A 24,341-nucleotide genomic window follows, 5' to 3' on the forward strand; every position below is an offset into this window, starting at 1 on the left:
ATTCTGAATGGAAGCCTTAATCATAAAAAAGCCAACTATAAAGGAAAGAATTGTAATGCAAATGTAATCAAATTCTAACAAGTGTGCCTGAAAATACCTGTTGAAAGAAAGCGAGAGATGGGGGTAGGAATGATTAAAGAACATAATCTCGGAATCAAACTGTGCATAAAATCGCAGTGAGTCGCATTAAATAAATACACATAAGAGAAATAAGCCCATTAAAGGCATTACTATGTGTAACAGTATCACACACTTAGCAATGCTTGCCAAAGTTTGATTCACAGAAAATTGGGGAACTAGGGGCTGGGAAATCAAAATGCTGACCCAGGTATTGTTTTACAGTTTGTAAATTTACTTGTTTACGGTGTGCCATTACAAATTTGCAAAAAGGGATAAGGCCACATCCATAAAATGTTAGTATGGTATCAAAAGGTAGATATAACAGACACCAAAGCAATTTTGTAATCCTAATAAATTATTCCTCTTGCTCTGCCAGCTGTCGTTCAATACTACAGTATAATGAAACAGCATTTGCATTGCTCTGTTTTGAGTTCCTCTTTCATAAAGTATCCTGCCTTCTCGGATCTTGAAGGAGAGGATGAGAAAGGGAAACCAGGGGCTGGTTCAGACAGGCAATATTCACCACTTGTTGACTATAGCATCAAATGATGTATTGTTTGTGTGAATGAACCACCACAGATCAAGCTACACATATCAATGTGAATTATATTTCATTACTAAAAGCAAAATGTAAAAGGCTGTAAATTTCAGCTAAGACAATAAAGGCAATCTGAAATCTCTGCTCAAAATCAAGTCACAGTAGCTAAAAGGCTCTGCGGAATAAAAGAAGCAGTTTTCCATTTGAATGGTAGGAGTTAAGACTAATGAATGTTCACTGTGAATTTTCCACAGTGTCAGTGCCACCACAGAAAAGGACCTGCTCCATGGGCCTAAACAATCTAAATTCATTGTGTGAAAGAATATGTAGCAAGGCCTCATTCATAGGTTTCAGATAGCAGGGAGGAACATAGAATCATAGAATTATAGAGATGGGTGATGTGAAAATAAGAAGGCTGGACCTCTGGTTAAGATGGCAACCGGTCAGATAGCTGGCTCTGGGGCTCCGCAGATCATGTGGTTTTAATTTAGTTTTAATTGGTTTTAGCTTGTTTTAAAATCAATTATTTTATCAACTATTTTTAATTTGTGGAGTTGGAAGGGTTCCAGAGGGTCATCAAGTCCAACTCCTCACAATGCAAGAATCCTGCCCACAGCCATTCTTGGGTGGACTTGAACCACCAACCTTCTGGTTAACAGCCAAACACATCGACCCATTGCACCACCGGAGGGTACAGGAGAAGATGCTCCTGAGTTCGAGATCACATGAACAGTGAGTAGAGATGGTTATGCCTGGCAAAATCAGTTACCAGGAGTAGAAAACAGATAATAAGTATTTAGGCATGCCCTTGACATCATTTGTGAAATGTACATTGTGGCACCAACAAAATCGTGTGGCTCATCACAGTCAATACGATCAAAAAACAATGTGGGCGAATGAAGTCAAGTAGAATGATGGCAAAGAAGAGAGAAAACAAAAAATGTACTAAGGAGTTCAGAAAACTCCAAAGCAAGCAGGGCATTTCAGCATTTATTAAACAAGCTAAGCAGTTTCATTTCAGCTCTATATTTTACCATCGAACGCTCAGCTAACGTCTTTGACTCATTCTTGCCTATTTATACACAGATCAGGCTTGCAATACGCCAGGCCAAATCACTGTATATATGCTGTTCGACATTTTGCCTGCCCCAATAAAATGTGCCCAATTTTTCAATGCATAGTAGCCTAGGGGGGTTGTGAAAAAAAGCTCTGAAGTTATTTTCCAGGTTATGATGTTCTTTGATGTTACGGTAACACTTCTGAATAAGTAAATATTTGCACGAGAACCAAGTTACAGTGAAAACCTCACTCTCCAAAAGATAAATCCAGAGCTGGTTTCAAGCCAGCCGGTATCGCTGCCATCATTTATCCATCAAAATTAAATCCACGTGTGGGTGAAAAACCAAGCTTTACGGGAAAGATTTTACCTCCTCCAGATACATTTTATGGATATGCTAAATGTTCAATGTAGCTCGTATACCCAGGACCTAGCCTCGCGGAATGATCTTAATTCCACATGGCAGATGGCTCTGCTCTACAGTTGGAGACTTCTAACAAACCATCAAATACCTTTCTAGGCCTCTGCCTGATAGAAGCCACATCCATATTACTCAAAGTGGATGATGCGACAGAAGCAATGGAAGCACTGGCTTTGTGCAGCCACCCCAAACAAGAAGAGGGCTCCTACAGAAGCAGTCAGAGGAGCCACCTGTTGCTGTTGCTTACTGGGCGGTAGGAAGGAGGTTGGTGAGCTGCAAATGAACCAGCAGGAGTGCTAAATAAGCTCTGCCAATGCATTCCCATCGCACTGAGCTCCCTGCCACCAACCCCTCCACTTCCAGGTGAGCAACAGTGACCAACCTGCTAGGAAGCTAATGAAGCAGCTCATTACTCAGCCAGCCTCTTCTAGAAGTGATAGTACTGCTGCCCGGTCAGTTCTTACCATTGTTCCCAGTTACTCTCTTGGCAAATGCCAAGAGAAATGGCACCAGAATGGGGCTGCAAAGGAAGAGATGCACCTGCGCCCTTGGGGAATCCTGTAGTAAAAAGAGTGTTGGAAAAAAACCCCTATGTTATGACCTTCCCCTGAATCAGGCTCCTCCAACTCCCTCATCTCCTCCCACCTTCTCATCTGACCACCCACTACATTCTATCACCATGGGACTCATGTGGAGCCTCTGTGCTCTGTGACATCACTTCAGATCAGCCAATCAGTGCCAGATTCTTCAACAAGTGCAGAGTGTGATACAAATTGCCTTTCAGCTTATATCAAAGGGACCCAACACCTTCCCCTGAGAGTAGTAGCTCTTCAGCCCCCTTATTGTGAAACCAGTTGAGAAGCTCCACTTTCCTTAGATCTATCAGGATTTTGTAACTGGCAATTCACAGGTGTCCTGTGCTTTTGGGGCTGCCACCGGGGGAGGAATAGGATTTGGTACAACCCACTTGTTTATGTTTCTCCTAAGGCCACATCTATTTCCAGCCATATCCTTTGTTCCGGGATTAATGATTTTTTTTCTTTAAAAAATATTTTTATACAGTCGTACCTTGGATCCCGAACTCCTTGGTACTCGGATGTTTTGGCTCCTGAACACTGCATACCCGGAAGTGATTGTTCCAGTTTGTGAACGTTTTTTGGAAGCCGCACATCTGACAGGGCTTTTGTGACTTCTGATTGGCTGCAGGAGCTTCCTGCAGCCAATCAGAAGCTGGGCTTTGGTTTCCCAATGTTTTGGAAGTCAAACGGACTTCCAAAGCAGATTCCGTTCGACTTCCAAGGTACAACTGTATACTGCTATTCATTTAAAAAGTCAAAATGGTTTATGATAGCACATAAAACTATACAATTCAAACCATATAAGAAGTTAAAAAGAGAGACCAGTGAACTATTGTGAAAATATGTATTCTTAATTGCCTGCATAGGCCTGAAGAAAGAGAAAAGTTTTCAACAAGAATTTAATAGCTGAAACAGAAAGCACCTGCTGAATCTCTATTGGCAGAGTGTCCCACGATATTGGACAAATGAAACTAAAGTCTCTGCTTCCTGTTGTTATCAGATGCGTCTCGCCAAGTTGGGGAATGACCAGTGCTACTCCTGCAGATGTTATCAGTGACTGAGCTGGGATATAAGGCTTCAGGTCGCTAGGGTACCTTGGACGTAAGTTGCTCAGGGCTTTGTAAATTAACTCTGTAAGATGTAATTCACTAGCACCTGAATGGTGACAGGTTCCTTGTCCCTCATTTAGAAAGCATCTAAGTTTCCCATTGCTTCAGCCTCAAAGGACCTGGACATTTGTAGTTCTCCAATGAAGTTAAGGTTCTCAAATGGACCATTTTTAGAGACTCCCTGTCCTACTCACCTGCCCCGTACACCGAAGAGTCCCAGGGTTAGTTATGGGAAGCATTACGCAAACCCAGTTTAAAATTTGTACTGTAGGTGTTTCAAAGGGGATTAATAAAAAATAATAAAAACTTGTCAGCAACAGCTCGCAAAAGATTTACAATGGAAATTGAAGCACCTGAATCCTTGACCCCTGGATTATTTATATTACTATGTTCTCTATGATCAAGACCTGCTGATTATTGCTATATATATCAAAATGACATCATAAAACCTTTTCTGATTCAAATGAGATTTGGGTGGATTTAAATCAAAGCTCCTCACTTCAAACCCTTCTCAAGTGCAAAAAGGAGTTATTGATTCCCATAAACCAGGGCATCACTTCTACATCCCTTAAATTCTGGTGGCATAGGGAGACTGTGCTGCTTCTCCAGTCTGAGTCACTGCCAGGAAATCTTTGAAATAACACTGTTTTCGCAAAGGGGGAAATCCATTTCAAAATAATAGCAAGACAAAATATTAGTGATCCACTCCTTGGAGTTTTGGAGATTAGAAAACCTCTTGCCCTTTAAATTCCAGCTTTCAAAGAACACTATGGAGAATTGCTTGAGCTCTTAGCTCCTCTATCTGTTTGGCTTTGCTCTAGTGGCGAGAGCATCGAGTGCGCGGCTGAGTGCCAGGCTGAATGCCTTTAAATAGAAGAAGCCAGACAGACATTTTGGGCTGGCTCCAAGATTTTGAAGGCCCACAAGCAAGGCCCAACAGCAAGTGGGCAGGACGTGTTAAGCAAAGGGCTGCTTTTATGACTGTCCACTGTCTCCTCCTCCCGCCCTCCCTCATACATTTAGCGTTTTCTTCAGCCCCTGCACCCTTCCCTAGGGATGGGCAGATCCTCAAAGTACAGCTTGGAGACAGCAGCTATTTCTGATACTGGGTTACTGATTAAATGTTGAACAAAATGGTTCCTTTGGTGGTAGCAGCTAGAAGCTGAATGTTACCAGAATGTTTGCTTTAACTTCTTTTATGTTACTCCTCTTCTAAGATGTTGAGTAGTTTCCCCTGGGGAAGAACAGAAAATGTACTCAGAACGTGTCAGTAAATCTGACAACTTTGTAAACAAATCCTCTTGCAGAAATTGGTTTGGCCGTTTGTTTGTTTTTCTTCCACGTGGTACAGCCCTCCTTCTGTGTGCACCAAAACACAATAGACACAAGCCCACCTCAAGTTAGCACACACAAAAATGCCAGGCTGCCTTAATAGCATTGCTTCCACAAACCCTTTCAGTTCACATATGTATGCTAAATGGGGCTGGGTGAATTTAATGATAGAAAGTGCTGCCCAGAACAGCACAGGAACATATGGAACTGCCTTCTGATAGACTAATTCATTGGCCCGCCCACCCAAGAATTGTCTATAATTGGCATTTGGCCTCCATTTTTTGTGTGCAGGAATCTCTTAACTGGAGAGGTCAGGGGGGTGAGCCTGGGATCTTATGTATGCAAATAATGTGCTCCTGAGCTATGGTTCCTTTTCCTTCATGAACATTGGGAATGTTCTTCTGATGTTCAGGAAGAGGAAGGGACAGACCCTATAACCTGAGTTACAGGGTGACATAGAGGGTGAAGCTTCTAGCAAAGGGTTTAGGCTTGAATGTGGGATGGATGAACCAGAAACAACAGCTGATTGGGATGTGTGGATTGTGGTCCATATAAAGGCATTGTTGCCCCATCCAACAGAGGTAAATGCTAATACAACAGGTGATCTATACATGTCCCCAGAGCTGAAAAGGCTTGAGCCTGGATATAATAATGCCTTGATAGCTCAGTTGGTTAGAGTGTGGCACTGATAATACCAAGATTGTAGGTTCAATCCCCATATTCCTGCATTGCTGGGGGTTGGACAGATGATCCTCAGGATCCCTTCCAACTCCACAATTCTATGATTCTATGAGCCAAGGCTAGACTAGACTTCTGAGTCCATGACAGACACAAAGCATGTGTGTACCTATTTGCACATGTATTTATTTCTATTGGGTTGGAGCCCGTTTGTGGTTAGAAGGCTTCTGAGTGACTTATCAAGCTACCGTGTGAGATGATTGGCTAGACATAATAATAATAATAATAATAATAAATTTTATTTATATCCCGCCCTCCCCAGCCAAAGCCAGGCTCAGGGCGGCTAACAACAAACAAATAATCAAACAATCAAATAATCCAACATTCTAAAACATTTCATTATAAAAATTAATTAAAATCAAATTAATGGCAACCGTTAAGCAAAGTTCTGTGCAGGTTGCCGGAGGTGGGAGTCAGGCTGGGCCCTGACCAAAGGCCTGGTGGAACAACTCTGTCTTGCAGGCCTTGCGGAAAGATGTCAGGTCCCGCAGGGCCCTAGTCTCTTGTGACAGAGCATTCCACCAGATTGGAGCCGCAGCCGAGAAGGCCCTGGCTCTAGTTGAGGCCAGCCTAACCTCTCTGAGGCCTGGGACCTTCAGGATGTTTTTATTTCCAGACCGTAGGTTCCTCTGTGGGGCATACCAGGAGAGGCGGTCCCGTAGGTACGAGGGTCCTAGGCCGTATAGGGCTTTAAAGGTTAAAACCAGCACCTTAAACCTGATCCTGTACTCCACCGGGAGCCAGTGCAGTTGGTATAGTACCGGATGAATGTGATCTCGCAGCGAAGACCCCATAAGGAGTCTCGCCGCGGCATTCTGCACCCGCTGGAGTTTCTGGGTCAGTCTCAAGGGCAGCCCCACGTAGAGCGAGTTACAATAATCCAGTCTGGAGGTGACCGTCGCGTGGATCACAGTGGCTAGGTCAGGGCGAGAGAGATAAGGGGCCAACTGCTTAGCTTGGTGGAGATGAAAAAATGCCGCCTTTGTTATAGCTGTAATCTGCGCCTCCATAGAGAGGGAGGTATCGAAGATTACACCCAAACTCTTAACGGACGGTGCTGGCACTAATTGCACCCCCGCAAGAGATGGGAGTTGCCCCCCCAATCCCATATCGTCCCGACCCAGCCAGAGGACCTCTGTCTTCGAAGGATTTAACTTCAACCGGCTTCCGCGTAACCATCCAGCCACAGCTTCCAAACATCTGGTCAGTGTGTCTGGGGCCGAGTCAGGATGGCCATCCATCAACAGATAGAGTTGGGTGTCATCGGCATACTGATGGCAACCCAGCCCAAAACTCCGGACAAGCTGGGCGAGGGGGCGCATAAAGATGTTAAAAAGCATCGGGGAGAGTATCGCACCCTGAGGCACTCCACACACCAAGGAGTGGCGGGATGACAATTCCCCCCCAAGCGCCACCCTCTGTCCCCGACCGGAGAGAAATGAGCGCAGCCATTGAAGGACTGTGCCCTGGATCTCCACGTCGGCAAGGCGGTGGTCCAGGAGTTCGTGATCAACCATGTCGAAGGCTGCTGACAGGTCTAGAAGAATCAGCAGCCCCGACCCGCCTCGATCCAGCTGCCTGCGGAGATCATCTGTTAGGGCGACCAGAGCCGTCTCGGTCCCATGACCAGCGCGGAAGCCAGACTGGAATGGATCCAGAGCCGATGTTTCATCCAGAAACCTACCAAGCTGTTCAGCAACCGCTCTCTCAATCACCTTACCCAGGAATGGAAGATTCGAAACCGGGCGGTAATTGGATAGATCTAAGGGATCTAATGATGTTTTCTTTAAGAGCGGGCGCACCACTGCCTCCTTCAATTCCCCTGGAAATATCCCGGTGCCAAGGGACAAATTGATGATATCCCCCAGGGGGGCCCGCACCTCGTCTGGACACGCTCTAATCAGCCAAGATGGGCACGGGTCAAGAGGACAGGTGGTGGGCTTTCCAGCTCGGAGGAGTCTGTCCACATCGGCTGGGGATATCCGATCAAAGTGGTCCAATACTGGACCCGAGGACAGTCGAGGGGCCTCCAGTTCCTTTATTGTATCCAAATTGGCAGGGAGGTCATGGCGGAGCAACAGGACCTTCTCCGCAAAAAAGCTCGCAAATGCCTCACAGCTGTGTGTCAGATTGTTATTTAAATTTGGCTGTCCTTCAAGGGACATCACGCACTAGGGAACAAAAAGTTCTAAGACGGAATTATTCAGGGAGCCAAGACACATGGGCCATTCTAGACTACTGAGCCCCAAACTACATATTACAGTTATTTATTCATGGCTATATTTCTTTAGAAGAAAAAGCACCTGTGGGACCTCAATCCAGATCAAGGCCCACACCAGCTTTCTGCCAACCCTTTCTCCACCATCCTGAAGGCATGCATTAATGCAAACAGCACCTTCAGATTCAAACAGCAGACAGGGAAGAAGTGATTTTCAGCAGTAAATTGGTGCAGGGCCCTGATCCATATTGGAAACCCATTCTGGATTAGGACCCAGCCCATATGCCAGCTAGGGTGGGTGGGGGTTGTGGTCCAAAAGATCTGGAGGGGACAAGTTTGGCAAAAACTGATAGTGAATCAAACTTTAAAAGGTGGGTTCTGTTTCAGTTCAGGTTCATGAGTATATAACTCTCCAGTCTGGTTCTGGTTCAGACATATGTACCAGCTTTAAGAAACTGGACTTGTGTGGATGGTGTCTTTATGTAGCTTAGTTGCTAGGTGGCACTAGACTTATTTTATGTGGCTGGAGGCACAAGATTTCTATTCCATTCCATTCTGCTAAGGGAAACAATGAAATTTCCATCTAGCTTCCTGACTAGTGTGTCCTCTAAGCCTTCCGTGACAAATTTGGAACCAATGTGAACTGTAAATAGAATCATTAAATAAATAAATAAACTTTTACAGTCACAGTGTAACTCGTAGAAAATGAATGCATGATAAATATTTAATTTGAGAAATACAGTGGTACCTCAGGTTAAGAACTTAATTTGTTCTGGAGGTCCGTTCTTAACCTGAAAATGTTCTTAACCCGAGGTACTATTTCTGGGTTAGCGGAGTCTGTAACCTGAAGCATCTGTAACCTGAGGTACTACTGTAGGTATTTTAATTTTTATTTACCTGCAATTTACGTGCACTAATGCTATATCCTCCTGAACTTTCTCAGTTGTATTTGACAACTTAGTGGATTGAATGAATTTCAGTCCCAAATTGTTCCTTTCTATATCAACTAGCAACACAGTTTTAGCTCATAAATGCCATTATATAAATCTGTGCAGGCAATTCTTATGTTCTTATTTTCACTTTTACAGACATGAAGCTCATTGATAAAGTAATCCAGGTAAGAACCAATACATTTATGGGCCTCTCTTTGTTATTCTCAGCCCTCTGGGGATTAGTTTGAAGTAGTAATCTGAAAAATCAATCACACATACATCATTTGAAATATAAGCTTCGAGAATTTTCAAACTATAGTTTCGTTAGATTAGCTTATTCTTTGTCTTCAGCTGAGCAAAGCAATTTGTATTTGGGATCAAAGTAAATGCCAGAGTCATGAAAATTACCAAGCTCTCTGGCTCCTGTCTGACTCTGCTGCTGCAATGATTACCTATGAAATACAGCATCTTTTGCCTGCCTTTCTACAACTGAAGTATTGGGGGAGAGGGGACAAGCTCCTTCTACTCACGCTTAAAAGAATCTCTTGGATTTCTTCTCAGAGAAAGTGGTTATATTGTTTGATATTTATGGGTGCAGATCAGTTTCAAGGCAGTCAAGAAATTTTACAACTGGCTTTGTCCTGTTCTGATGATTTTGGTCAAGTCCCCTCCCCCACCCCAATTCCCCCCAAATTGGGAAATTTCTGAAAATTGGGGACAGGCAGGAGAACTTTGGTGAAATATTCAGGAGTATATTGGCAGCTTACATCACATTCAGAACAGCAAAATTCATTGCAGTACCTTTGAAAATGCTCTCAACATTGAATGGATCTAGGTAAGGGTCTTCATATCCAGCTAGGGATGTTCATTCTGCACCATCTGAGCTTGAGCAGGTGTAAACCAGACTGATGCATCCTCTATATTTTACTTATTCTTATTCTCTGAATTAATGCTTCATGTGGAACTAAATTGTTACAGCTGGGGTGGCCAATGTGGTGCTCTCCAGTGGTACTACGTTGCTGGATTACAACGCCCATCATTCTTGATGGGGCTGATGAGAGTTGGAATCCAACATCCAACTGGACAGGGGGGACAATACCTTGAGGTAGAGAACTTCCTTCACTGAAATTGCATACCACAAAATAGTCCCACTTAAAAAAAAAAAAGTTGTTTGGCTACTTCAGTTTTACTGTGCCAGGATGGAGGTCTGACCTTTTTAACTAGTTTTTGGATTTCAGTTCAGTTTTGGTTACCCACCCCCACCCCAACCCACATATTTGATCAGCACAAGACAGGAAGTTGTCTTCAACAGCCTCTGTTATGCAGCATCCTGAATAGTTAGATTTTACAGTGGTTCTCAACCTGTGGGGATGTTGTTGGACTACAACTCCCATCATCCCTGAGCTCTGGCCTTCCTAGCTAGGGGTGATGGGAGTTGTAGTTCAACAACATCTGGGGACCCACAGGTTGAGAAAGGCTGGGTTAGAAGTACTAATGGAAGAGCTAAACTAGCAGGATTCAATCCGTTCTTGTGAGTTTTGCTGTAATTTTATTGCCGTTTTGATAGTGTTAGCAGCCTTGAGTTTGCTTTCAGAACAAAAGGTGGGTTGTAAATTGAATGCATAAATAATGAAAACTAAGCAATGCAGACATCACGTCGTCTCAGATATATCAGTAAATAATCATCACCTAACAAACTGCACCAGACCTTATTCTCAAAAGAAAGCTGAACTAAATATCTGTGCCACTTGACAAGGCGGTGCCTGAGTTTCAGGTCAAGAAAACTGTACCTCAACCAGGAATAAAGAGTAAGGGCACAGGTACTGGGTTAACTGAGGGGCACACAACTTTTATTTCACATTTATAGCCATCAATCTGCAGAAGAGCCTGAAAGTTGTGAAGCAACAGGATAGTCTTTCTACCTCCTTGCAACCAGAATATTCTGGATAAGGCATCCTGACCCAAACACAAGCAGTAGACATCTCTGCTTGTGTCTGCCTGGCCACCTCTTGGTTGAGGGAGGCTCTTGCCGTGACATCATTGCATTTACTAGATTGTTGTTGTTTAGTCGTTTAGTCATGTCCGACTCTTCATGACCCCATGGACCAGAGCACACCAGGCACTCCTGTCTTCCACTGCCTCCTGGAGTTTCATCAAATTCATGTTGGTCTCTTCTGTAACACTGTCCAACCATCTCATCCTCTGTCGTCCCCTTCTCCTTGTGCCCTCAATCTTTCTCAACCCCAGAGTTTTTTTTTCCAGAGAGTCTTCTCTTCTCATTAGGTGGCCAAACTATTTGAGCCTTAGCTTCAGGGTCTGTCCTTCCAGTGAGCACTCAGGGTTGATTTCCTTCAGAATGGATAGATTTGGTCTTTTTGCAGTCCATGGGACTCTCAAGAGTCTCCTCCAGCACCACAATTCAAAAGCATCAATTTTTCAGCGATCAGCCTTCTTTATGGTCCAGTTCTCACTTCCATACATCACCACTGGGAAAACCATAGCTTTAACTATATGGACCTTTGTTGGCAAGGTGATGTCTGCTTTTTGAGATGCTGTCTAGGTTTGTCATTGCTTTTCTCCCAAGAAGCAGGCATCTTTTAAATTCATGACTGCTGTCACCATCTACAGTGATCATGGAGCCCAGGAAGGTAACATCTATTTACTAGATAGGAAAAGGGTATTTGTGCAAGATATCAGCACCCCTTCTTGATGTAATGTCATTGGCTAGAGTAACCAACCAGTCAGCACTTTGCTGGTCTATCCAACAGGTTTGGAGAACTGGATCCTTATCTTTCTCATCCTCCCTTCCCGAACCAAATTTGACATGGGTGGGGCAGCCACCTGTCAATCACCTGACATCACAATGATGCCATTCTTGCCTATGCAGTTTGAAATCAAGTTGTGTAGGTAATGGCACAGCACTTTGCAAGCCCTGATGATCAGCTGATAGTCACTGCTTGCAAAGCACCCTGCAGAGGGCTTTTGGGGTGCTGGTGATTGGCAGTGCCATAAACCACCTTTCGGCCCAGCCATTTTTACCTGCCCTACATCTGATGCCATATAGGATGTTTGGTGTAGGGCAGATTGGCCCAAACAGCCTCATGGAACAAACGGAGAGGCTGGCAGGCCTAATTAGCACTCTGAGATAGCTAAGATTGTGTTCTGACATATATCCACAATTGAGGTCTGAAAAACCAGTAAGCTCAATCTTCTGACAAACCAGATTCATCTGGCTCCCCTGACCTGCCAGATCCCCTCTGGTTCTGGCAGGTTCTGACATGGCTTCAGTGCCCTGGACTCCACTTCCTTGTTCCTCCTGGCAGGAGAAGGTAAGTTTTGAAATCACAAGTTGACAAATGTTTAAAAATGCCTTATGAATTTGTAATCCACCACGGCATGATGTGACTTCACTCATGAACTGATTCCTCTGTGGAAGTCCGTTGCCTCCAAACTGTCACACAGACTTCATGTAAAGGATATAAAAAGGAAGTTACTGTGCTAGCCTTCTGCACAATAGCCGCACTCAGCAGAATTAGAGCACATTAAGGTTTCATTAATAACATGGCTTGCTGAAGACAAGAAGCTGGCTGCATTAAAGAAATATAATTAGCTCTAAAAGCATAATAGCGTAAAAGTCATCAGTAGGCTCCTTGGCCCTCAGTGTACAAACAAATGTGTTGTTTTCTTAAAGAGCTATTTAAGAGGCTATTGGCTCTACAAATGATACCATTAGTTGGGAGTGTCTGCAAGATGCCAAACCAAAACACAACTGCAAGAACAGCCAGAAAAGTTATTTATCGTTCTTTGGTTACTTAGTGGAAACATGGTCTTGCATACAAAGAGCTGCATTAAAAGCTCATTGGGGGGTCCCAACAAAAGTGCTGAAAGCTGGCCTCAGTTCTTCCCTCATGATATACCTCCATGGCCTTCTCTTGCAGTGTTGAGGAAAAGGATCCATGCCACAAGACATGTGCGGCCCCAGTCTTGTGACCCTATATTAGAACAAAGATGACTACCATGATTGTAACAACTATTGTGAAATCTCTCTGTTGACTACAGTGGGGAAAATCTTTGCCTGTGTATCTCTCAAAAGATTACAGTTCCTCATTAGCAGAGTCTCTCCCAAGCTTTAGAGCTCAGAGGTCAGCATGACATGATTTTCTTTAATATGATATTTTATTTGCCACTCCCAGCTTGCTGGTAGCTCTTCCTTGGCCTGTGGTTCAAGTGGCGGTGGCCAACCTCTATATATCTGGTGTCATTATGGAACATGTGTCACATTTGTTCTCTTTTGAAAGAGGGGAAAAACTCAGCAACTGTGGCAGGAAGTTGGCTATATGTTAAAGCAATAATAATAAGCCAGGGGTAATGTTCTGGAAGTCAGTACACTGAAGGATAAATGAAACTTTGGGAACACCAGAGAAAGCTTTGGGGATTTTGAGCAAAAGTGAGGTCTTCTTGGGATGATGTAAAATCCACTATAATTGTTCCTCAGAAATGTCTCCACTGATAAAATTTTGGCTCACTTGATGTTGAATGAAACGATTATTCAGTGGAGGGAGGAAGCTACAGGCTAAGAGAGAAGAACTGGGTTGGAAAGGAGCCAAGCTTCCTTCAACAACACTGAAATAAAATCCAAACAATATTAGAATTGGATCCACAGTTGCATCCGAAACATATAGATGGTGAAACTGGGCTGGCCATTTGCTGAATATTCTTCAGGAATGACTCAAGATCTCCAAGAGTTCAGGAACAGCTCAAAAGAGAGCTATTTTTCTGCTGTCGTTCAGACTGTGGTTGCACATGGGGACTAGTGGTATGTTATGTCTGCATCTTGTCTTGCAGGCCACCTATGTTCTTCTGGCACACAGGCCCTGTGGGTTCTGCTTGGAGCATGCCTCCAATGTGTCCAAAAAGGTCAATCCAAGAGTGACAAAAGTTGAGAGTAAGGAAGGGTCCTGTAATAGGATCTCTGTTGAGGTTTAGCTGATGTTGGAATCAGCTCCAGTGGAAGCTAATGTTATCTAAGCAGGTTATCTATCAGTAAAAGAAGCACCTAGCAGAACCATCAGAAGCTCGGGCATTCAGAACCATCAGAAGGGTGGCATCACAGACCCATAAATCCATTGGGTGAAAATCGTCATAAATAAAACTTCCACTGCTTCCATTGCCGTGGGTGGGAGGAGGTGGGCTTGGTGGAGTAGAAGCTAACTCTCTAAGCTGCTGTAATGACAGCTTTCTGCCTCCAGCCACACCTTTCCATTTTTGAATTGGTCTGAAATTCTTCACAGTGTAACATTTAAAAAGCAATAATAATCGTATCATCAGAGAATGTTTTTGATTATTATTATTTTTTGCCAAGCCTGGGCAAAAGAAATGGTAGTTTAAGTAGACAGTAAAGACACAGTATGCTCTAGCAGAAGTGACAAAAATATCATAAAGACAATTTATTCCTCTTCTGTAGTTTGCACTACAGTTTTTACAAAGAGTGCCAAAGGTAATTAGCAGCAGAATTCAGATAAAGTATTCAAACTTTGGGATCTAAACAGCCTAATCTCTGGGCCCCAACTATATTGAATAGCTCATTCAGATCTCTGTCTGTACCATATAAGACACACGTCTCCTCTTACCTTGTAAATACCTCCCTGAAAACTTTGCTCGGGCATTTGGAACAGCAGGTGATCTCCAATACATGCTGTTCATCTGAAACAGGAATCTTTTCCCTTTATGTGCTATCTCAAGAGAGGCAAATGAGAAAGCCCATTGGAAAAGTATTCTCACTAATAAAATGTTATCTCAAAAAGCACCGTCAAATAATGCAGACAGAGCATTAATGCATAAACAAAGCTGTCACCCTTGGTGGATCAGCTGTGATTTAGCATTGCAAAAACAGAACAATCACAGCTGAGTGATGGGGTGGGGAGGGAGGAAATGAATTTGTATTTTATCACAGCAATTTCCTACAGATATTATCAAGCCAATTCAGCAAAAGGAGTGAATAGGTAGATATTGCTGGATTAGGGGAGCTCATTTGCAAACCTTCTGATCAAATCAACAGCTGTGGAAAAGTTTGTTCAAAGTCAATATGCTACACACCATAGAAATGTTACACACCATAGTTTAGGCCATGAATGGCCACTTAACAGCCTGGGGTTCAAATCAATACCCCAAAACAACATGGCGTCCCTTCAGGAACCTCCCCTGTTTTAAGGGAGGTGTGGTCAAACTCCCCCCCCCCCATACAATTAGGACATCTTTCAAAAAGTTTGTTACTGTTTCTGCCCATCTCTGAGAGTAAGGAAGGGTCCTGTAATAGGATCTTAAAGGCTTGGGGAAAAAGCTTAAAGGCTTGGGGATCCCACAGCAGACCCTGATAGCTACAGGCTTCGAGAAAGCTAGGACCACAATTCGCCAGCGTATCTGGGACGTAGAATTACAATGCCACATGAGTGAAATGATCAAACATCCTGCAATAAGGGACTATGGGAGAGGTTTTTCTCCAGCTAACTATCTGTCAGGTCTTCAGGTACCCAAATACAGACGGTCTTTTACCCTCGCCAGATTCAACGTTCTCCCTTCTGCCTTACTTCAGGGCAGATTTGAGGGTAAACCATACGCAGCGCGGGTCTGCCCCTGTGGCTCGTTGGAGGTTGAGACTGCTTCACATGTACTGTTGCGTTGTCGTCTTTATGAGGACATACGTTCGACTTTTATTGCACCTGTTTTGCGGAAGTCCGGGAAGGAGTCGGAACACCATGGTTTGGAACCGCTGCTAGAGGACAAGAATCCCAAGACTACATTAAATGTAGCCAAATTCTGTGCGGCTGCAATTAGTCGCAGGAAGCAAGTGGTATCCCATGGTGACCAAACCCCCAAGTGTTGATAGCAGGGGGCATGCTAATAATTAATTTTAATTTTTTATATTTAAATGCTTGTTATACTTATATTGTCCTTTGTATTTTTTATATATTTTTTTATGATCTGTGATGTTGTGTGTGTTGGCGCTGGTCTGTGACCGTATTAATAAATTCATTCATTCATTCACCCATCTCTGATGATGACCTTATACCACTTGGGCATATCACCAGGACATTTTCTGAAGATGTTAAACCAATTGTGTAAAGGAACCTGCAGATTTTAAATTTTATTTTCCCTAAAGGGGGGAGACAACTGGTGGAATCTGCCCTTTAAAAAAGCAATAAAAATATTGTTGAGCAGATCTGTTACAGATCTGAAATTCGGGAAGATGGCGATATAGCTTCACTGGAAGTCCTCCAGAATAGATTTTCAAATGAAAATGCTAACACTATGCACCAGGATTTCTGCTAAGATCAGAAACAAGCCTATCTGCTACTGAAAAGATGGGGAATCTGTATCCCTCCAGATGTTGTTAGATTCCAACTCGCATCAGTCCCAGCAAGCATGACCTGTGGTTAAGTATGGTCGGAGCTGCAATTCAACAACATAACAGAGGGGTGCAGATTCACACACCCCTTGCTCTGCTGAATCCATTTTAACAGTGTCAACACAAGCAGATGAGCTGATGAAACACTCTGGTCACACATCACATCTGTGCAACAGCAAAGGCTATGCTTGGGCACAGCAGTTTTCCTGAAAAACCAAATTCAATTTTGAATAGACAGGCTTCTAGCCCACACTGCTGCCAGCTCAATACAACTTGAAAACATGAATGAAATGTGTTTTGAGCGATCAAAATTCAAAGGAGAGAGAGCCCCCCCCCATTTTTCCAAGATCAGTCAGTGATCAGCTTTCCTGTACTAGGCACTGACCTCGATATCATTCAGACAATATAATATTTCAATCACACAGATCGCAATAAAACGAGAGAGAGAGAAATTCAGTACAATTAATCTCCAGTTTAGACTAAACTAAGATCTATTATCTGCTTAGGAGTCCCCTACATTAACTATCCTGATTTTTTCCCCTATTTCCTTCACCCTGAGTTTTCTTACAGCTAAAGCATAGTGTGCTCTTCTATAGGTCAGGGTGTTTCCAAGACAGCCGCTGAATGAATAACTGAAACCTAACAAATCAATTAAATCCCTCAAACTGATGTCACATTAATTCAATATTTGAGAAGGAATCAACTTCCAGAATTAAATAATATATGTCTCTGTGAGTAAATACTGGGTGGGGGGGATCACATTAATTTCTCAGTCTCAGCAGTAAATACGGTTACTGCAGAATACAATTTATGACTTATTCATGTAGCTAGCAATATTTTATAGACTGAATTCCTTTTGCTCTTAAAAGTTCAAGTCAATATGTCTGCAGACGCTGCTGTGATTTACATATTGTTGTAAACGTGCTCCTTGAGAATGAAGGATTGCATTTTCCTCTAGGGGTTTTCTTTAGCCTAGCACTTGATGGAGGATGATAGGAAGGTCCTCATTTGTGATGTCTGTACATCAACTGCTGGACATTGTGTTCTCCCTCACCTGCTTGGATGGGGGTGGGTGGGAGCTGAACCATCTTTGGTTGTCTGACATCTGTCAACATTTAATATGAGTTTTGAGCTTGCTGCAGTGGCCGGATGCATCTGTAAGCCACTACACCATGTGACTTAATCTTGTTTATGCATGTATGTATAGTGGTACCTCAGGTTAAGTATTTAATTCATTCCGGAGGTCTGTTCTTAACCTGAAACTGTTCTTAACCTGAAGTACCACTTTAGCTAATGGGGCCTACTGCTGCTACCGTGCCGCTGGAGCACGATTTCTGTTCTCATCCTGAAGCAAAGTTCTTAACCTGAAGCACTATTTCTGGGTTAGCAGAGTCTGTAACCTGAAGCGTATGTAACCCAAGGTAACACTGTTGTGGCCTAGGAAGCTGATGGGCACCCAGAGTGGTAAGCATTATGTGCACCTGGGGTGCGCTGATCTTCCCGGGGCTGCCATCGGCACCTTGCTGATCTGCCCACGGGGGTGCACCAAATGTCATCCCCTTCACTGGGATGACACCTGTCCTTTCCCCTGCCTGTCTCCTCTAGCCAGGAGCATGGGCGGCGGGGCAACCACACGCCCCCCTGCCCATGACTCCCAAGCCTACAGCTACAGTGAGCTGGAAGAAGTGGTGCAGCATCGGCTTTGCTGGTGGCCCCAACGGACCGCCGGGGGTGCCGCTCACTGTAGCCTTGGGAGTCACGGGGGGGGAGGCCAAATGTCACCCCCCTTCAGGATGACACCCAGGGCGTGCCGCACCCCCCTTCCTACACTCCTCCATGTATGGCATATCTGATTTTAAAATAGTTTACTATTTCAGAACAGTTTCCTCCCCAGGCCTGAAACAGAGTGAATACGTGTATCTAGTATTTGCCCTGCACACTCCACACATCTGATCAAGTAGACTTTCACCTACAAGAATACAGGCCTCAATGAAGTTGTTAGGTTGAAAGGTGCAAGTTTTTGCATTCCTATTCTTATTTGGATGCTTTGGGGGCTGTGACTTAACACTCCCTTGAAGTACCCCTCCCTTCCTTTGTAATGTCAACAAGAGAAATCTGCCTGGAAAAATCCACCAATCACATTGCTATTTAGATCTTTGAGAACTAATCTCAGTAAATTAGCTTTATTACTTACAATATGTAGTTATATGGGCTTTAGGTTTCATTTTTTTTAAAAAAATCACTCCCCTTCAGCACCCCTCACTGATAAGAGTATTTTGATACAGAAAAACCCACATATCTGAAACATTGCAGAAGTTGCTGTCCCTGTGAGGATACCAATAAACTACCACTCTAAGCACTCCTGACCGTCTGTGGTGTGACCTTCTCCACCACACTTTACTTTTAAAACAAAAAGGTCCCAAGATTTATTTTACAATCAGCTTCTTTCAGTAGACGGGATCGTTCAGTTACTACCACCCAGGCTAGCTGCTAGCTGGAGACGACAAGATGAATATCTGTAAGATTGCATTACCAGTTCTTGGAACCATTGTGCAGCTCATCTGAATGGTGCTATCAAATGATGCCCTAGATAAACTCTCTTCATTGCATATTAAATTGGACACACAGAGAGAATGATTTCCCCTATTATTGCTTGCCAAGCCATTTTACTTAACACAACATTAGTCCTATCCATGCATTTCCTTAATAAACTGATTACTCTTAGCATTAGAGGGAATAAGGTTATTTCCCCCTTTATTTTTATAGCTTGATTTCACTCCTACACAGAACAATGCTTTCCCTACCCCCCCTTTCTCTCTCTCTCTCTCTCTCTCTCTCTCTCACACACACACACACACACACATTTGGGATTACTAAAATCTCTGATAGACAGATTAACCTCTTGTGCTCATCTATCTCATCCTTATTCAATGATACATGACTACAATGACTTTTGCGAAGAAAGTGTTACTATTAAAGTGTCCCAGACTGCTAGTATAATTCTAAAGCAGAAGACACATACCGCATTCTAGAAGCCTCTGTCTCCATAATGTCATTCTGGGCTGGGTATCCTGTGGCCCTGCAGATGTTGCGGAATTATAATTCCCATCAACCTCAGTCAGCAAGGCCAATAGTCAGGAAAGATGGGAGTTATCGCAACATCTGGAAGACATTGTTTATTGCCTGCTTCACAGGTTCTGCTGTTGAGATTTGTTCAGGATGTCATGGGGAATTTGGACCGGGATCTTACAAGTGTTTCTTAAGCTTCTTGTTGCTAAAGTATTCCAGAGGTTAAAAACTGGTTTCTTGTATCTGTCACACCGATGGGGGCATGTCACTTTTTTATATCAAGTTATCTGCAGTTGAATTTCTCTTATAATTCATGGTGCAGAGTTATAGTATTTGGGGGAAACTACAGACAAGTCTATGTATTTGAAAACGCTTCTGCAGATATCGACATTTTTTATACTGTAGAAATATAATAGTTTGTGTTGAATGGATAATGGATTTTCTTTTTGATTCAACTCAGTGTGCAGTGGCTGCGAAATAAGGCAAATTCCATGCCTTAAAATGTAAAAGTTTCATTTAACAAAAAAGCGCAGAGATGTTATTAAGCTGGTCAATGTGAAGCACCTGCATGTATCTTTTTAAACAGTGCATGCAAGACTATGCACCCTATGACTGCACTTCAATATTGGAAGGCAAGAGCAAGAGACAAACCCCCCCATCCCCACTCAAAAATTGCTCCATAGTTCTCACATCAACCTCTTCTTTCATCAGGTGGTTTCTTTCTGCCCGTCACCCACCCCCACCCCCCAAAAATGTTGAAAATATTGGCACAGCTGTCAGAAAGACGCTGCTTCCCTGGGAAATATGTGACTCCAGCCTCAGAAACATAAAGCGATGTCTCAAATCAACAGCAGGCCTCCACTGAAAGATTTGGGAAGGAACCCTGAATAGCAGAACAGCTGGAACTATCTGACTTTGGATGTGCCGCTGGGACAATTTTAGAGATGCCTGAGAGTTCGCTCTGACATATCGCCAGCCCAAGACTTAAAGCTGCCCTCCAAAGTCTTCAGAAGCAGTAGCAGCTGGCAGGGCGCGGCAGGGTGAGGAGACATGGCTTGCCTGACTTCCTAACATGGTTGCTGTCAGTAATCGAGAGGAGGAGGGGCAAGGCTGCAGGGCAGTTGGCACAGAATGGGCAGAGCAGTGGGAGAATATGATGTTGTGCCCACACTACACTGACCTCTCCGCTGCCTCGTCCTTCCCCCTTTCAGTTATTGGCAGAAACCTTCATGTCAGAAAGTCAGGTGAGCAACACTTCCCCACCTCACTCTGCCCTGCTGGCCACTAAACCAAGATTCAAAACTGGTTTTTCTCAATAAACCATGGGTAAAATTAACTACAGTTCCATTGGTAAGAATAACACGGCTAACTGAAAGCAGAAGATTACAACTTCCTCTTATGGCAGCGTCTGATGGGGAAAGAGAGTGCATGAACCCTAGGCTCATTAATGTAATGCTAAACCACAGTCAACCACAACATTTCAACACAGCCGTTGTAAATCATTTGGTTTCACCTGATGAGAAAATGCCAAACTTCGTTTTTAAAAAAATGAAATTTCAGTAGCATTCTAGTCTCCATTTAAAAGGGAGACATATGTTTGGAGAGCAGATACAGCCCATCATAATTTTCCACCCGTTTTAACAATGTCCTACTGCAATGTGTAGCTATCAAATTGTCATCACAGATTTGTGGTGATGCTAAAGTTTGGGATTTTGGCATTTGTAATGGCAAACCTAAGGATCCCCTCCCACCCCTGAGATCATTGTGAGTGAGAGCCAATACTACAACAAAGTTTCCAGCACCACAAACAACCCCCTTCTCTTTTCACAGAAAAAAATGGGAAACAAAAATGTCCACAAAACTCCCCTCCCCCAAGTTTAGTTCTATTTTTCCCCCCTTTGGGGACAGGGAGAGGTGAATAATTCTAGCTTTCAGATAGCATTTGTGTGTTGTTTTGTTTTAGTTGTTGAGCAGATAGAACATCGATTCTTACTTTCATAAGCTCTTAACATTTCTTGAATTATCCACTGCAATTGCTCACCTGGGAAACCAATAAAAGGGAGGTAATACCATTTTAATTGCCTTTTAATACTATTTATCCCTTTGGTTAGAAAGGCGCAAAGTACCACATCACCCCAGAGCTCACTTTGCCAGAAGCAAGTGCTAGTTCATGGATCAATGTCAGACAGGGAAGAGATAAAGAGTGGTGCTCCACTCCAGCGATGCTCAACATCCTCATAAATGATGTGGATCGTTGATGTGTCCATCAAAATGTGCGGATGATACAGATTTTGAAAGAAATGCATGGATTCTGGAGATGAAATGCCAGTGTTAATCTGCAGCACTGAACGGTAGTCAAATTATATCTAACAAATATAAATTAGAATATATGTGGGAAAGAATCTAAAGAACAGGTTCCAGGGTTTCCAGGTTATAATCTGAATATGAAACAGCAATATGAATCTGTTTCAGAAAAAGAAATGCAAACTTGTGTCTTGCTGGGTATGTTGAAATTTCTTTCTTATCCCCTTTACTCAACTGCTTGTATCAGGCACAGTCTCTGTTTTATTTTACCTGCTAATTTATTGGCTCTATTTTGTATTTTGGAGGGATGGGGATTTAAAAATAAAATAAAATATGACATTAGTCTAAACTGGTGGAGTTGCTGGTCTTCAGGATTCTAATCTCCCTGAGAAATCTCCAGAACCTCAATCTCTACATTGGATCCATTTTTATTCTAGTGTGTATATGTATGTAAATACGTACTCATGAACGCAAAATCCCAGAGCACTGCTTCACTTCCATCCAAGAATCACTGCCTTTCCAGATAGTAAATGTTGCTAAATGTTTTGAGCTGAATCTGTTCCATACAGCCGCATCCATTGTGAGATTAAACATTCTTCAGGTTGTTGCCACTCTTGTTTTGGAGTGAATTGGGTTGCAAATGAATAAAAATCTGCAGAACATACTCGCTCACGAAAATGTTCTGCTCATGCATAACAGTATATATTGTGTTAGTTTTATGATGTTAGCTGCCCTGAGTCCAGCCGGGGAGGGTACAAATAAAATTTATTATTATTATTATTATTATTATTATTATTATTATTAATTTTTATTTATATCCCACCCTCCCCAGCCGAAGCTGGGCTCAGGGCGGCTAACAACAATCAAAATAATCCAACATTCTAAAAACATTCATTATAAAATTAATTAAAATCAAATTGATGGCAACCATTAAGCAAAATTCTGTGCAGATTGCCAGAGGAGGGGGTCAGGCTGTGCCCTGACCAAAGGCTTGGTGGAACAGCTCTGTCTTGCAGGCCCTGCGGAAAGATGTCAGGTCCCGCAGGGCCCTAGTCAGTTGTGACAGAGCGTTCCACCAGATTGGAGCCTCTTGGGTTGCGAACGTGATCCGTGCAGGAGGCACGTTCACAACCCACAGCGTCACGTCTGCGCACACATGAGTTGCGATTCGGAGCTTCTGCAAATGTGTGACCCCCGAAACCCGGAAGTAACCTGTTCCGGTACTTCCAGGTTTCGGTGCATTGGTAACCTGAAAAAACGCAACCTGAAGCATCTGTAACCCGAGGTATGACTGTATTATTTATTTATTATTATTATTATTATTAATAATAATAATATATAATTTTGGGCACTTCCTGAAATGAATGAATAAATCCACTCCCTTGGTTTTAGAGACTAGCTGATCACTGGAGGCAGTTACTCTCCAAAGATGACTAGGTGAGTGCTTAGAATCATAGAATCAAAGAATTGCAGAGCTGGAGGGGACCCCAACAGTCATCTCTTCGAACCCCCTGCAATACAAGAATCTGAACTAAAGATTGCAAGACGGTTGTTGTGCTTAATTGCAAACTGATTGCTGTAGTTTTCAAAATGGAGCTCAAGTTGCTTCAGAAGCCTATGGAAGACAAGCCATTGGAGAATAAATGCATATAGATTACACCCTGTGGATAGCTCAGTTGGTAGAGCATGAGAGTCATGGGTTCAAGCCCCAGTTGAGCAAAAGATTTCTGCATGGCTGGGAGTTGCACTAGATCAGGCTTCCTCAACCTCGGCCCTCCAGATGTTTTGGGACTACAATTCCCATCATCCCTGACCTGCTAGCTAGGGATCATGGGAGTTGTAGGCCAACAACATCTGGATGGCCAAGTTTGAGGAAGCCTGGACTAGATGATCCTCAGAGTCCCTTTCAACTCTACAATTCAATTATTTTATTATGTGTGAATGTAATGTCTAATCATGGAATATGTGGCTTGAGTTGTGATCGTTGGCATGGCAGTCAAGTGTATTAGCAGTCCACAAGAGCGTCCCATTTTGGCTGCTGTTGTTTCTTGCTGCTGCTGATGTTATGTTACTTTTATGCATTGATTGCAAAAAACAAATAGCATAAGACATGCATTTTATACTTACATTTGTGAACCGTTCTGTGGTGTGTAAACAGAAATAATAAATAATATTTTCATGTTTGACATTTGAAGGGCATGTTAGCTGAAATAGATTTACTAGAAGCGAGCCCCATCAATTTCAATGGGAGCTTAATCTCAAGTAAGCATTCTTAGGCTCACAACCCAATTTTGCTTTATTCCCCTTTCCAAAACACTGTACCTCTAAAAGTAATTTATGAAATGCCTAGCGATCTCTTCCCTGGGATGACCTAGGAAAGGTGTCTTATTTCACAGTCTAATAGAATTCATTTAAGGTACCGGGTGAGTTACTGTTAGTGCTCCTTCCACTTCTAATACCTTGTGAGAGTGAATTCCCCACTTATCAGAGACTTCCATCTTGACTTTTATGCAATGGCTT

At 43.1% G+C, this 24,341-nt stretch overlaps 1 long non-coding RNA gene across 1 annotated transcript in view; it reads left to right on the forward strand.

The window, feature by feature from the left end:
• Positions 1 to 2,930: 2,930 nt before the first annotated feature.
• LOC308476980 overlaps positions 2,931 to 24,341 on the forward strand; it is a 50,303-nt gene continuing 28,892 nt past the window's right edge. The window contains exons 1-3 of the long non-coding RNA XR_013986308.1: positions 2,931 to 3,046; positions 3,715 to 3,815; positions 9,200 to 9,228. This is a non-coding gene — a long non-coding RNA (uncharacterized lncRNA). The remainder of the gene's footprint in view (positions 3,047 to 3,714; positions 3,816 to 9,199; positions 9,229 to 24,341) is intronic.

The sequence above is a fragment of the Podarcis pityusensis genome (assembly GCF_964106645.2).
Source record: "Podarcis pityusensis genome assembly, chromosome: 5".
Lineage (NCBI taxonomy): Eukaryota > Metazoa > Chordata > Lepidosauria > Squamata > Lacertidae > Podarcis > Podarcis pityusensis.